The 11,900-nt window shown below is 41.1% G+C and overlaps 1 non-coding gene and 1 pseudogene across 1 annotated transcript; both read left to right on the forward strand.

Moving 5' to 3' along the window:
• The first annotated feature begins 5,494 nt into the window (after positions 1-5,494).
• Positions 5,495-5,598, forward strand: LOC119523864. Its single transcript, XR_005214674.1, has one exon. It is a non-coding gene; the product is annotated as a U6 spliceosomal RNA (small nuclear RNA).
• A 4,278-nt stretch (positions 5,599-9,876) lies between these two features.
• LOC119522230 lies at positions 9,877-11,516 on the forward strand (annotated as a pseudogene).
• The last annotated feature ends 384 nt before the right edge of the window (positions 11,517-11,900 follow it).

Genomic DNA, 11,900 nt, shown 5'->3' on the forward strand with positions numbered 1-11,900 from the left:
GCAAAAACTTACAGATTTCGCTGATCTCAGCAGTTCCGCGTTTTCATGAGTGTTGTATGAAGTATGCCCAAGGTCAGATTTCTCTGTGGTGTCCAGTCAACGCAGTTCCTGGCTTTCTACCTACTTTCCTGGAGGAGTAACTAAAACATACAGCTCACCAGTCCACCATCTTGCCCCGCCTCCTGAAATGTTTTTATCAAAAAAGGATGTTGGATTTTGTCAAATGCTTTTTCAGCATCTATAGAGATGATCATTTGATTTTTCCCTTTCGATTTGTTAATGTTCTGTAATGCATTGATTGATTTTCTTATGTTGAACCATCCTTGCATGCCTGGAATGAACCCCACTTGATCATGGTGTATGATTTTTTTAATGTGTCTTTGTATTTGATTTGCAAGTGTTTTGTAGAGAATTTTTGCATCTATATTCATTAGGGAGATTGGCCTATAGTTTTCCCTTCTTGTAACATCTTTGCCTGGTTTTGGTATTAGATTGATGTTAGCTTCATAAAATGTGTTAGGTAGTGTTCCATTTTCTTCAATGTTTTGAAAGAGTTTAAGTAAGATTGGTGTCAATTCTTTTTGGAAAGTTTGGCAGAATTCCCCTGTGAAGCCATCTGGCCTTGGGCATTTATTTGCGGGAAGCTTTCTGATGACTGATTGGATCTCTTTGCTTGTGATTTGTTGGTTGAGGTCTTCTGTTTCTTCCCTATTAGTCTAGGTTGTTCATATGTTTTCGGAAAATTGTCCATTTCCTCTACATTTTCCAGTTTGTTGGCATACGGTTGTTCATAGTATCTTCTTATGATTATTTTAATTTCTTCAGGATCCACAGTAATGTTAACCCTCTCATTGAATATTTTGCTTATTTGGTCCTTCTCTCTTTTTGACTTTGTCAGTCTAGCTAAGGGTTTGTCAATGTTGTTGATCTTCTCAAAGAACCAAATTTTGGTTTTGTTTATTCTCTATTTTTTTTTCTCCATATCATTTATTTCTGCTTTAATCTTTGTTATTCTTTTTTCTTGTACTTGTTTTAGATTAGTTTGCTGATCATTGTCCAGCTTCTTCAATTGTTCCATTTGTTCTTTCATTTTAGCTCTTTTTTGCTTTTTAATGTATGCATTTAGAGCCTTAAATTTCCTCCTCATTACTGCCTTTGCTGTATCCCATAAGTTTTGATATATTATGTTCTCATTTTCATTCAACTCCAGATATTTAGCAATTTATCTTACAATTTCTTCTTTGACCCACTGATTATTTAGGAGTGTGTTGTTTAACCTACAGATATTTGTGAATGTTCTAAATCTTTGATGTTTATTGACTTCTAGTTGCATTCCATTGTGGTCAGAGAATGTGCTTTGAATAATTTCAATCTTTTGATATTTATTGAGCCTTGTTTTATGTCCCAGCATATGATCTATCCTGGAGAACATTCCATGAGCGCTAGAGAAGAATGTATATCCTGGTTATTCGGAATGTAATGCTCTGCATATGTCTGTTAAATCTAATTAATTTATCACATTGCTTAGGTTCTCAGTTTCCTTATTGGTCCTCTGTCTGGTTGATCTATCTATAAGAGAGAGTGGTATATTAAGGTTTCCCACAATTGTGGAAACATCCATTGCTTCCTTTAGTTTTGCTGATGTTTGTCTCATGTGCTTTGGAGCACCTTGATTGGGTGCATAAACATTATGATTGTTATTTCTTCTTGGTGAATTTTCCCTTTCATTAGTTTATATTGTCCTTCTTTGTCTCTTATGACATCCTTGCCTTTAAAGTCTATTTTATCTGGAATTAGTATTGCTACCCCTGCTTTCATTTGGCTGTAGCTTACATGGAATATTTTTTTTTTCCATCTTTTCACTTTCAATTTCTAAATTGAAAGTCTGGGTCTAAGATGTGTCTCTTGTAAACACCATATTGATGGTTAATATTTTTTTAATCCATTCTGCCAATCTATATCTTTTAATTGAGGAGTTTATTCCATTCTCATTCAGTGTTATTACTGTGAAGGGAGTTCTTGAATCAGCCATCTTATCCTTTTATTTTTATTTGTCAGATATATTTTTCCCCTCTCTCTTTTTATTTCCTTTAAGGTGTCCTTACTAAAACTCATCAATTCTTTGCCCTTATCCAGACCTCTCTGTCCTTTCTTTCTTCTCAGCAGGTAGAGGTCCCTTTAGTATTTCTTGTAGGGCAGGTCTCTTGTTAACAAATTCTTTCAGCATTTGTTTGTCTGTGAGAATTTTCAGCTCTTCCTCAATTTGGAGAAGAGCTTTGCTGGATGAAGAATTCTTGGCTTGCAATTTTTGTCTTTCAGAATTTTGAATAGGTCATACCACTGCCTTCTCACCTCCTTGGTGCCCTCTATGTAGTCAGTATTTTGTCTTATGTTGTTTCGCTTGTATGTGGTGAGTCATTTCCCTCTTGCTGCTTTCAGAACTTTCTCCTCCTCTTCAGCATTTGACAATCTGATCAGAATATGTCTCTTAGTAGGTTTATTTGGATTTATTCCATTTGGAGTTCATTTGACATCTTTTATTTGCTTAATTAGGTCATTTTGACGGGTTGGGAAGTGTTCCCCAATAATGTCTTTGAATACTCTTCCTTGTCCTTTACTCTTCTCTTCCCCTTCTGGAGCACCAATGATTCTTATATTTGCGTGCTTCCTGTTTCCATCATTTCCCTCATATCCATTTCAAATTTTTCAATATTTTTCACCATTAGTTCTTTGGTGTTTTCACTTTCCATCACCCTATCTTTGAGTTCACCAATTTTTTCTTCTACCTCTTCAAGTTTGGTGTATATATCTCAAAAATATTTTTAATTTGACCAGCAGTGTTTTTTATTTCCCTAAGATCCACTATTTTCAAAAAAAATTATCTTGCAAATTCTTCTTTATGCTCTTCTAGGTCTTTTGCATGTCCTTTTTATCCTGAACCATGATACTGATGTTTATGTGTACTTCTTTTATCAATTGCCTCAATTTCTGTGTCTCCTCTGGCTTTTTAATTTGGAAGTTTGGGTTTTCCATATCTTCTGGTTTCTTTATATGCTTTATAATTTTCAGTTGTTTTTTGGCCCCTTGGAATTTACTTATCTTTATAGGGTTCTTTCTGGTAATGCAGGATTATTTGAACATTCATTTATAATTTGGCTGAGCTACAGCTTGGTGGTGTGCATGCTCCCTGACCTACCAGCAAAAGGTCCTCCAGAGCCACCTCTTACCCTCAAGCCAGTTCTCTCCAACTTCATCTGTGCACTGACTGAGTGGGGGTACAAACCATGTGGAGGTCCAATCAATGCACCAATTTTCCATGTGCACTGAGGACTTCCAGTTCTCTGGGTGAGGGGAATGCCCTGCTCAGTTTTGCAGGGTGTCTGCTCCAGGACACAGTGGTCCTGGCCATTCCTGGGTACCTACCAGGGTGGAATACTCTGGTGCCAAAGAACTGTACATCTCACTTTCCAGCTCAGATGCCCCACAGTCCCTCTCTGCCAGGTGCCCATGAGTCCCTGGGATTGGGGGAGGGCTCCTGGCACTTCTGTGCTGTTGCCTTAACTCTAGGCTTTGCACACCATGGGTTTCTGTGGAGGAAGAATGGATGGCATCACAAGCCTGCCGAATCCCAAATTTCCTCCAGGAAGCTCCCAGCCGTGGGTCTGTGAAGGGTTGTCTCCAAGCTAGCTGCAAAGATGGCTGCATAGGGTATGGAAAGGTACCCCTTCTGTGATTGGCTGCCTGCTCCAGTGGCCAGTCCCTGGCACAAGAACTCTTGGCCACAGGTCTGTGAAGGGTTTTCACACATGGCAAGTAGTGAGGAGGGTGCCTGGGAAGGGGAATGTTACTATCCTTCATGCCACCAGCTGGCTTTGGTTGTATGTTCTCCAGCAGCATTCTGGGCCAAACACTCACCCATTTTAAATGCAGCCTCTCAGTTTTTCCAAGTACACACTTGCTATTGGTGTAGAAGTCCCTGCCCAGCAGGTGGAACCCTGGAACTGCTGTTCTGGAGCACTTTCTGTCCTTTATCTAAAGTTTTTCATGGAGGAGAATTTTGCTCTGTCTCTCCTATTCCACCAACTTGGATTGCCCTTCTAGAAAAGCAAATTCATCCATGGCTTGATTGCATTATTCAAATCTCTCCTCTGGAGTGTCTTCATTTTTCCTTGCTGAGAGCAGCAATAGGCATCTTTTGCAATGGTCTGCACAACCAGTTCCTCTCAGCTCTCCCTCTGTATTATGCTTTAACATCAGGTATTGTGAGACCTTCACTTCATTCCTGTTTCTTAATATAGTTTTGGCTATTCAAGGCATACTGCCCTTCCAAATGAATTTGGTTATTGATTTTTCTATTTCTGTAAAGTAAGTTGTTGGGATTTTAATTTGTATTGCATTGAATCTATGAATCAGTTTAGGCAGAATTGAGATCTTAACTATATTTCATCTTCCAATCCATGAACACAGTATGTTCTTCCATTTTTTTCAGGGCCTGTTTGATTTCTTTTAGCAGTCTCTTGTAGTTTTCTGTGTATAGGTTTATTGTGGCCTTGGTTTAGTTTATTCCTAAATACTTGTTTATTTAGTTTGCTACTGTAAATGAATTTTGTTTTTTATTTCCTCATACTGTTGCTCACTGCTTGTGTATAGGAACACTATTGATTTTTGCATGTCAATCCCTTACCCTGCCACTTTGCTGTATTCATTTATTAGCTGTAGCAGCTTTGCTGTACACTATCTTAGAATTGAAATTCAAAATCATAATATGATATCATTTCACACCTACAAGATTGGTCATTATAATAAAAAACAGAAAGCTACAAGTGTTGGAGAGGATGTGGAGAAATTGAAACACCTATTCACTATTGGTAGGAAAGTGGAATAACACAACTGCTGTGGAAAGCAGTTTGGCAGTTCATCAGTCTTTTGGTTTGCTAAAGCTGCCAGAATGTAAATACCAGAAATGAATTGGCTTTTACAATGAGGATTTATTAGTTCAAAAATTTACAGTTCTAAGGCCAAAATGTCTGTGGGCTTGTTTCCCCCAGGGCATTTCTGTCTAAGCATCACTCTTAGCTTCTCTTGGCTCCTGTGGGCCCTCCTTGCTTCTCCCAGGAACAAACTCTGGATTACATATCTTTGCTTCTCTCCAAAACATGTCTCTCAGCTTTTCTGAGCCCTCTCTCTGTGTGAGCTCTCTTAAAATACTCCATTAAAGGATTAAGACCCACTTTGAATGGGCAGGGCCACATCTCCATGGAAACAATCTAATCAAAATGTCCCACCCATAATAGGTCTGCCCCCAGAAGATTGGATTAAAGAACATGGCCTTTCTGGGGTATATATCAGATTCAAACCAGCACACTCCACCCTCTGGACCCCAAAAAGACATGTTCTTTCCATATGCATAATACATTCATTTCTTCACATCACAAAAGCCTTAAATCATTTCAGTAACAGTATTAAGTAAAAAGTCTTATCAAAATCAATTACAGTGCTCACTTCAGCAGCACATATACTAACATTGGAATGATACAGAGATTAGCATGGCCCCTGCAGAAGGATGGCAAACAAATTCATGAGGCATTCCATATTAAAAAAAAAATCAGTTACAGACATGGTTCATCCTAAGGCAAATTTCCCCTCTGGCTGTGAAACTTAGAACAAGTTATCTGCTTCCAATATACAAAGTAGGTCATGTCCTAGGACAAAAATTCCCGTTGCCAAAGGGAGAAATTTGAAGGAAAACATGGGTCATGGGACCCAAACAGTTCCTAAAACCTGCAGGGAAAACTCCATTAGATTTCAAATCTGAGAGTCATCTACATAAAGATATTTTAGACTTAGGGCTTGAGAGAGCAGCAGTCCCACCCTTTCCAAGGGCTTATGTGGTGGCCCTGCTCTCTCCAAACACTAGGGTGAGGGTTTTAACATTTCCAACTATTTGGACGACCACCTTTTTCTCAGCTCAACCACCCTCAAGCATCTGGGTGGCACCCAAACTCTCTGCCATATCTGGAGCACATGTTCAACCCCTTTATAACAGTGGGCAGGTGGCCAGGATCTGCCCTATCCCTGGGGAATGTGCTCTACCCCATTTGAACTCTGGAGCAAGATCTTTCTCTCCACATGCATGAGTGGGTTCACTCTCCTGGCCCAAGATATTTTGGCTCCAGACCTTAGCTTCCATGGTTCTGCCTTTGAAGTTGTTCTTCCTTCAATCTGTCCCATTTCTGTCCCTTTTAGTCCAGACTGGCAATGGTTTCATTTATACAGATCCCACAAAAAAATTTTTGGCTTGGCATGCAGCATACAGGGGTCCCAACTGTCTGACAACAAGACTTTCCACAAATCCTTTCCAGATAGCTGCACTTCCAATCATGTCTTTTCCTGCAATGGCTGCCTTGTTCCATATTTGGTTAAATCCTCATGTGGGGCACTATTCTCTGGGAATTCATTTTCCAAAGATTCAGAATTTTCCAAACTATCAGTTTCTGGTTTCTTTTTACCCAAGAGTTCAGTTCTCAGCTTTTCTCTTTCCCCTTGCATTTTACTATAAGCTGCAAGGAGAAATCAGGCTGCACTTTCCACATTTAATTTGGAAATCTCTTCATCTAAGTGTCCCAGCTCCTATTTTCAAATTCTGCCTTCCATCCAACACCAAGGCTCAATTAGCCAAATTCACTGCCAGTTTAAAAGAAGGATAACCTGCCTTCCAGTTTGCAATAATACATGCATCATTTCTGTCTAAGACCTCTTCAGAAGTATCCTTAGAGTTCATATTTCTGCCAACAGTCACTTCAAAGCAATCTAGGCCTTTTCTATCAAGTGCCTCACAATTATTCCAGAATATTTCCCTTATCTATTTAAAAAGCCATCACAACATGCTTGGTATTTGCAAACTCAGCAGCACCCCACTTCTCTGGTACCAAAATATGTTACAGTTTGTTAAAACTGCTGGAATGCACAATACCAGATATGGATTGGTTTTTACAATGGGGGTTTATTAGTTCACAAATTTACAGTTCTAAGGCCATGAAAATGCCCCAACTAAGGCATCAAGATGTATATACCTTCTCTGAACAAAGGTCAATGGTATATGGGATTCCTCTGTCACATGGCAAGGCACATGGCTGGCTTTGCTGATCCTTCTCTGCTGAGCTCAGCTTCTGGCTTCTGTGGCTTTATCCAAAATTTCTGTAGCCTTCTGTCTCTCTTAGCTTCTCTTGGCTCTCTGCTTGTTTCTCCCAGGGCATTTCTCTCTAAGCATCTCTCTTAGCTTCTCTCAGCTCCTGTGGGTCCTCCTTGCTTCTCCTGGGAACAAACTCTGGATTATATATCTTAGCTTCTCTCTAAAACATCTCTCTCAATTTCTTTGAGCTCTTTCTCTCTCTGTGAGCTCTCTTAAAGGACTCCAGCATAGGATTAAGACCCACCTTGAATGGGTGGGGTCACATTTCCATGGAAACAATCTAATCCAAAGTTCCCACCCACAATAGGTCTCCCCCCAGAAGATTGGATTAAAGGAACATGACTTTTCTCAGGTACAGAACAGATTCAAACCAGCACACTCAGGAAGCTAGGTATAGAACTTCCCTATGGTCTGACAATCCCAGTACTAGATATATATGTACTCAGAATAACTGAAAGCAAGGATGTGAACAGACATTTACAGACTGATGTTCATAGTGGTACTATTCACAATTGCCACAAGATGGAAACAACCAAAGTGTCCATTAAATGATAAATGGATAACCAAAATTTGGTATATACATACAATGGACTATTATTCAGCAGTAAGAAGCAATGTAGTCCTGAAGCATGCAATAACATGGATGAACCTTGAGGACATTATATTGAGTGAAATAAGTCAGACTCAAAGGAACAAATATTGTATGATTCCACTAATATGAGCTAATTATAATAAGTAAACTCAAAGTGTTAAAATCTAGAATACAGGTTACTGGGAATTAGAATGAGGGCAGAAAATGGGAATTGGATGCTTAATGTGTGCAGAATTTTTAACTAGAATGAATTTAAATGTTTGGAAATGGATAGAGGTGATTGTAGCACAATATGGTGAGTGTAATTAGCAGCACTGAATTATGTGTGTGATTGTGGTTGAAAAGGGAGTGTTTTAGTTTGCTAAAGCTACCAGTATGCATTATGCTAGGAATGGTTAGCTTTTAAAATGGGGATTTTTTAGCTTCCAAATTTAAAGATCTAAGGCCATGAAAATGTTCCAATTAAGGCATCAACAGGATTATACCCTCTCTGAAGAAAGGCTCCTGGCATCCAGGGTTCCTCTGTCAGATAGCAAGGCACATGGCTGCCATCTGCTGATCCTTTACTCCCAGGTTTCATTGTTTTCAGCTCCCTGTTCCAGTGGCCTCCTCTCTGAGTTTCTGTGGGTTCTCTCTTAACATCTCTGGGGCCTTTCCTCTCTCTGAGCTCTCTCTTGGCTTTTTCCATCCTTCATCCTCTCATAAAGGACTCCAGTAAAAAGGATTAAGACCCACCTTGAATGGGGAGTGTTTTGGTTTGCTAAAGCTGCCAGAATGCAATATACCAGAAATGGGTTGGCTTTTAACAATGGGGTTTTATTAGGTTACAAATGTACAGTTCTAAGGACATGAAGATGTCCCAATTAAGGTATCAACAGGATGATACCTTCTCTGAAGAAAGATTGACGGCATCCAAGGTTCCTCTGTTACATTGGAAGGCACGTGGCAAATATCTGCTGATCCTTCTCTCCCATCTTCTGGTTTCAATGGCTGTCTCCAATGTCTTTGGGTATTTATTTCTCAGCTTCTCCTGTGGGTCCTTCTTGCTTCTCCCAGGGCATTTTCTTTCTAAGCACTCTCTCTCCTTCCATGAGCTCTCTTAAAAGACTCCAACAAAGGATTAAGACCCACCTTGAATGGGCAGGGTCACATCTCCATGGAAACAATCTAATAAAAATGTCCCACCCAATAATAGGTCTGCCCCACAGGAATGGATTAAGAGAGCATGGCCTTTTATGGGATATATAACAGATTCAAACCAGCATCGGGTGGGTCATATCTCAATTGAAATAGCCTAGCAAAAAGCACCCCCCTGCAATAGGTCTGCACTCACAGGAATGGATTAAAAGAACATGGCCTTAATATTTTACAATTTAATAGCTGATGTAATATGTCATGAAAACATTCCCATGGCATCAAATCTTCCACACATCACTTAATAAGCATTTTTTTAAAAAAGCTACTTGCTGGGCTTTCTGCCACTGAGGTCTATCTCCCAAGTCCATGTGCTTTTAGGAGTCAAAAAAAAAAAAAACATGGCCTTTTATGGGGTACATAACAGTCTCAAACCAGCATAGGGAGGTTTAGAGTTGAGTATGTCATTAGAATGAAAGCTAGAGGATAGAACAGGGAACCGCATAGCACAGTGAAACCGGTGGTGGATGATGAATGTGATATATAGTACAAAGATTTTAAAAAATGTTCTTTCATGAAGCAGAACAAATATAGGTCACTATTACAGTGATTTAATAATAGAATAGTAAATGGGTGAAAATGCACCTACTGCAAACTATGGACTACAGTTAGCAATAAAATTTTAATATTCTTTCATCAACAGTAACAAATGTACCACACCATTGCTAGGGGTCAAAAATGGGGTGAAGGTAGGGGATAAGGGGTATGGGATGTGTTTCTTTGGGGTGATGAAAATATTCTAAAATTGATTGTGGGCCCTGTGGCAGCCAGGCTGGCCTGGTGCAGGATCACAGTCTCGCCTCACAGCTGTTGGGGACACTGCTGCACTGTGCCTGGTGGAGGCCAGCCCTCCCTTGCCTTGTGCATTTCAGTCCAGGTTCAAGCCCTGACTTCTGAGATGCCACAGGTGGAGCAGGAGGCTCCAGGGTTTCCTCACTTTGCCCATGCACCCTTGAGTAAAGGAGGCCCTGGAGAAGGGCCCCTGGGGGGGCAAAGATGCCAAGGAGTGCCAGTGGATTCAGCCAGATGCCCTGAGCAGGTGTGCCCAGCAGCTGGGCCAGCCAGTGGCCAGCAGCCCTATAATCACACAGCCTTGTCAAAAAAAAAAAAGTCTTGCAGAATATCCTGTAGAAAATTGAGGATACTGCCACAGTCAGAATCAATAAGATCTGGAAGAAATTTGGTTTGAAGTGTGAGCTCTTGGTCAAGTGTGAGTTCTTCAATGTGGGAAGCAGCGTGAAGTACTGGATCAGCCTGCCTATGATCGAGGACATTGAGTGGGCCAGGATGCTGAAGCCAGGATACAGCAACAATGAGCCCTCTTCTGGAAACATGGGGATTGGGCTGGCCCTACCTGCTGCCATGAAGGGCTATTGCTGTGTGATCTTGATGCTGGAGAAGATGAGCCTGGAGAAGGTGGCTGTGCTATGGGCTATGGGGGCCAAGATCATGAGGACTATCACCAATGCCAGGTTCGATTCCCCAGAGTCCCATATGGGGGTGACATGGAGGCTGAAGAATGAAATCTCCAACTCTCACATATTAGACCAGTACTGCGATGCCAGCAACCCCCTGGCTCACTATGAAACCACACTACAACAGCAGTGTAATGGGAAACTGGTCATGCTGGTGGCTTTGGTGGGCATGCAAGTCACCATTATGGGCATTGCCTGAAGCTGAAGGAGAAGAGACTTAGATGCACAGTCATTGGGATGGATCCCCAAGGGTCCATCCTTGCAGAGCCCAAGGAGTTCAACCAGACAGAGCAGACAGCCTATGAGGAGGAAGGCATTGGCTATGACTTCATCCCCATGGTGCTGGACCACATAGTGGTGGACAAGTGATTCAAAAGCAATGACAAGGAGTCCTTCACCTTTGCCCCCATGCTGATTGCTCAGAAAGGGCTGCTGTGCAACAGCAGCACAGGCAGTGCCATGTCCATGGTGGTGAAGGTAGCCCGGGAGCTGTGGGAGGGGCAACATGGCATGGTCATCCTACCAAACTCCATGAGGAACTATGTGCCCAAATTCCTGAGAAACAAGTTGGTGCTGCAGAAAGGCTTCAGAAAGGAGGAGGAGATGGTGGTGAAAAGCCCTGATGGTGGCACCTGAGGGTCCAAGAATTGAACTTTTTGGCCCCGCTGCCCACACTGTCCATGGTGACCTGCCAGCACACCATTGAGATCCTCTGAAAGAAGGGCTTCAATCAGACACCCATGGTGGATGAGTCAGGGGCCATACTGGGAATGGTGACTTTGCCACATGCTGCCCTCCCTGCTCACTGGGAGGGTCCAGTCCTCAGACCAAACCTGTAAGTTCATCTACAAGAAGTTCAAATAGATCTGCCTGTCGGACTCCCTGGGTAGGCTCTTACTAAGATCCTAGAGATGGACCACATCATCCTCATGGTCCACTAGCAGATCCAGTACCCCAGCAATGAGACATCCAGTAAGAGGCAGATGGTGTTTGGGGTTGTCACCACCATCAGGATTTGCTGAACTTTGTGGCCACCTGGGAGCAGGTCCAAAAGACAAACTAAACCATACTTGCCTTGGAACCCAGACTGACACAACACTGGGGTCCATTCTGTTTGGCTTTTTAAAATCTTTTTATTGTGGAATATAACATAAATAGAAATGATAACTTTCCAAGTGCAATTTAACAAGTAGTTAGAGAGCAAATTTCAAAGAATATTAGGGGTTACAGTTCCACAATTTCAGTTATTTCCTTATTGTGAAATATAACATATGCAAAAAGGTAATAACTTTCAAAGTACAATTTAACAAGTAGTTATAGAGGAAATTTCAAAAAATATTATGGGCTGCAGTAACATAGTTTCAGTTATTTCCATATTGTGAGACAAAACATATACACAAAAAGGTGATAACTTTCAAATTACAATTTATCAAGTAGCTATAGAGCA

Source organism: Choloepus didactylus, chromosome X (assembly GCF_015220235.1).
Source record: "Choloepus didactylus isolate mChoDid1 chromosome X, mChoDid1.pri, whole genome shotgun sequence".
Taxonomy (NCBI): domain Eukaryota; kingdom Metazoa; phylum Chordata; class Mammalia; order Pilosa; family Megalonychidae; genus Choloepus; species Choloepus didactylus.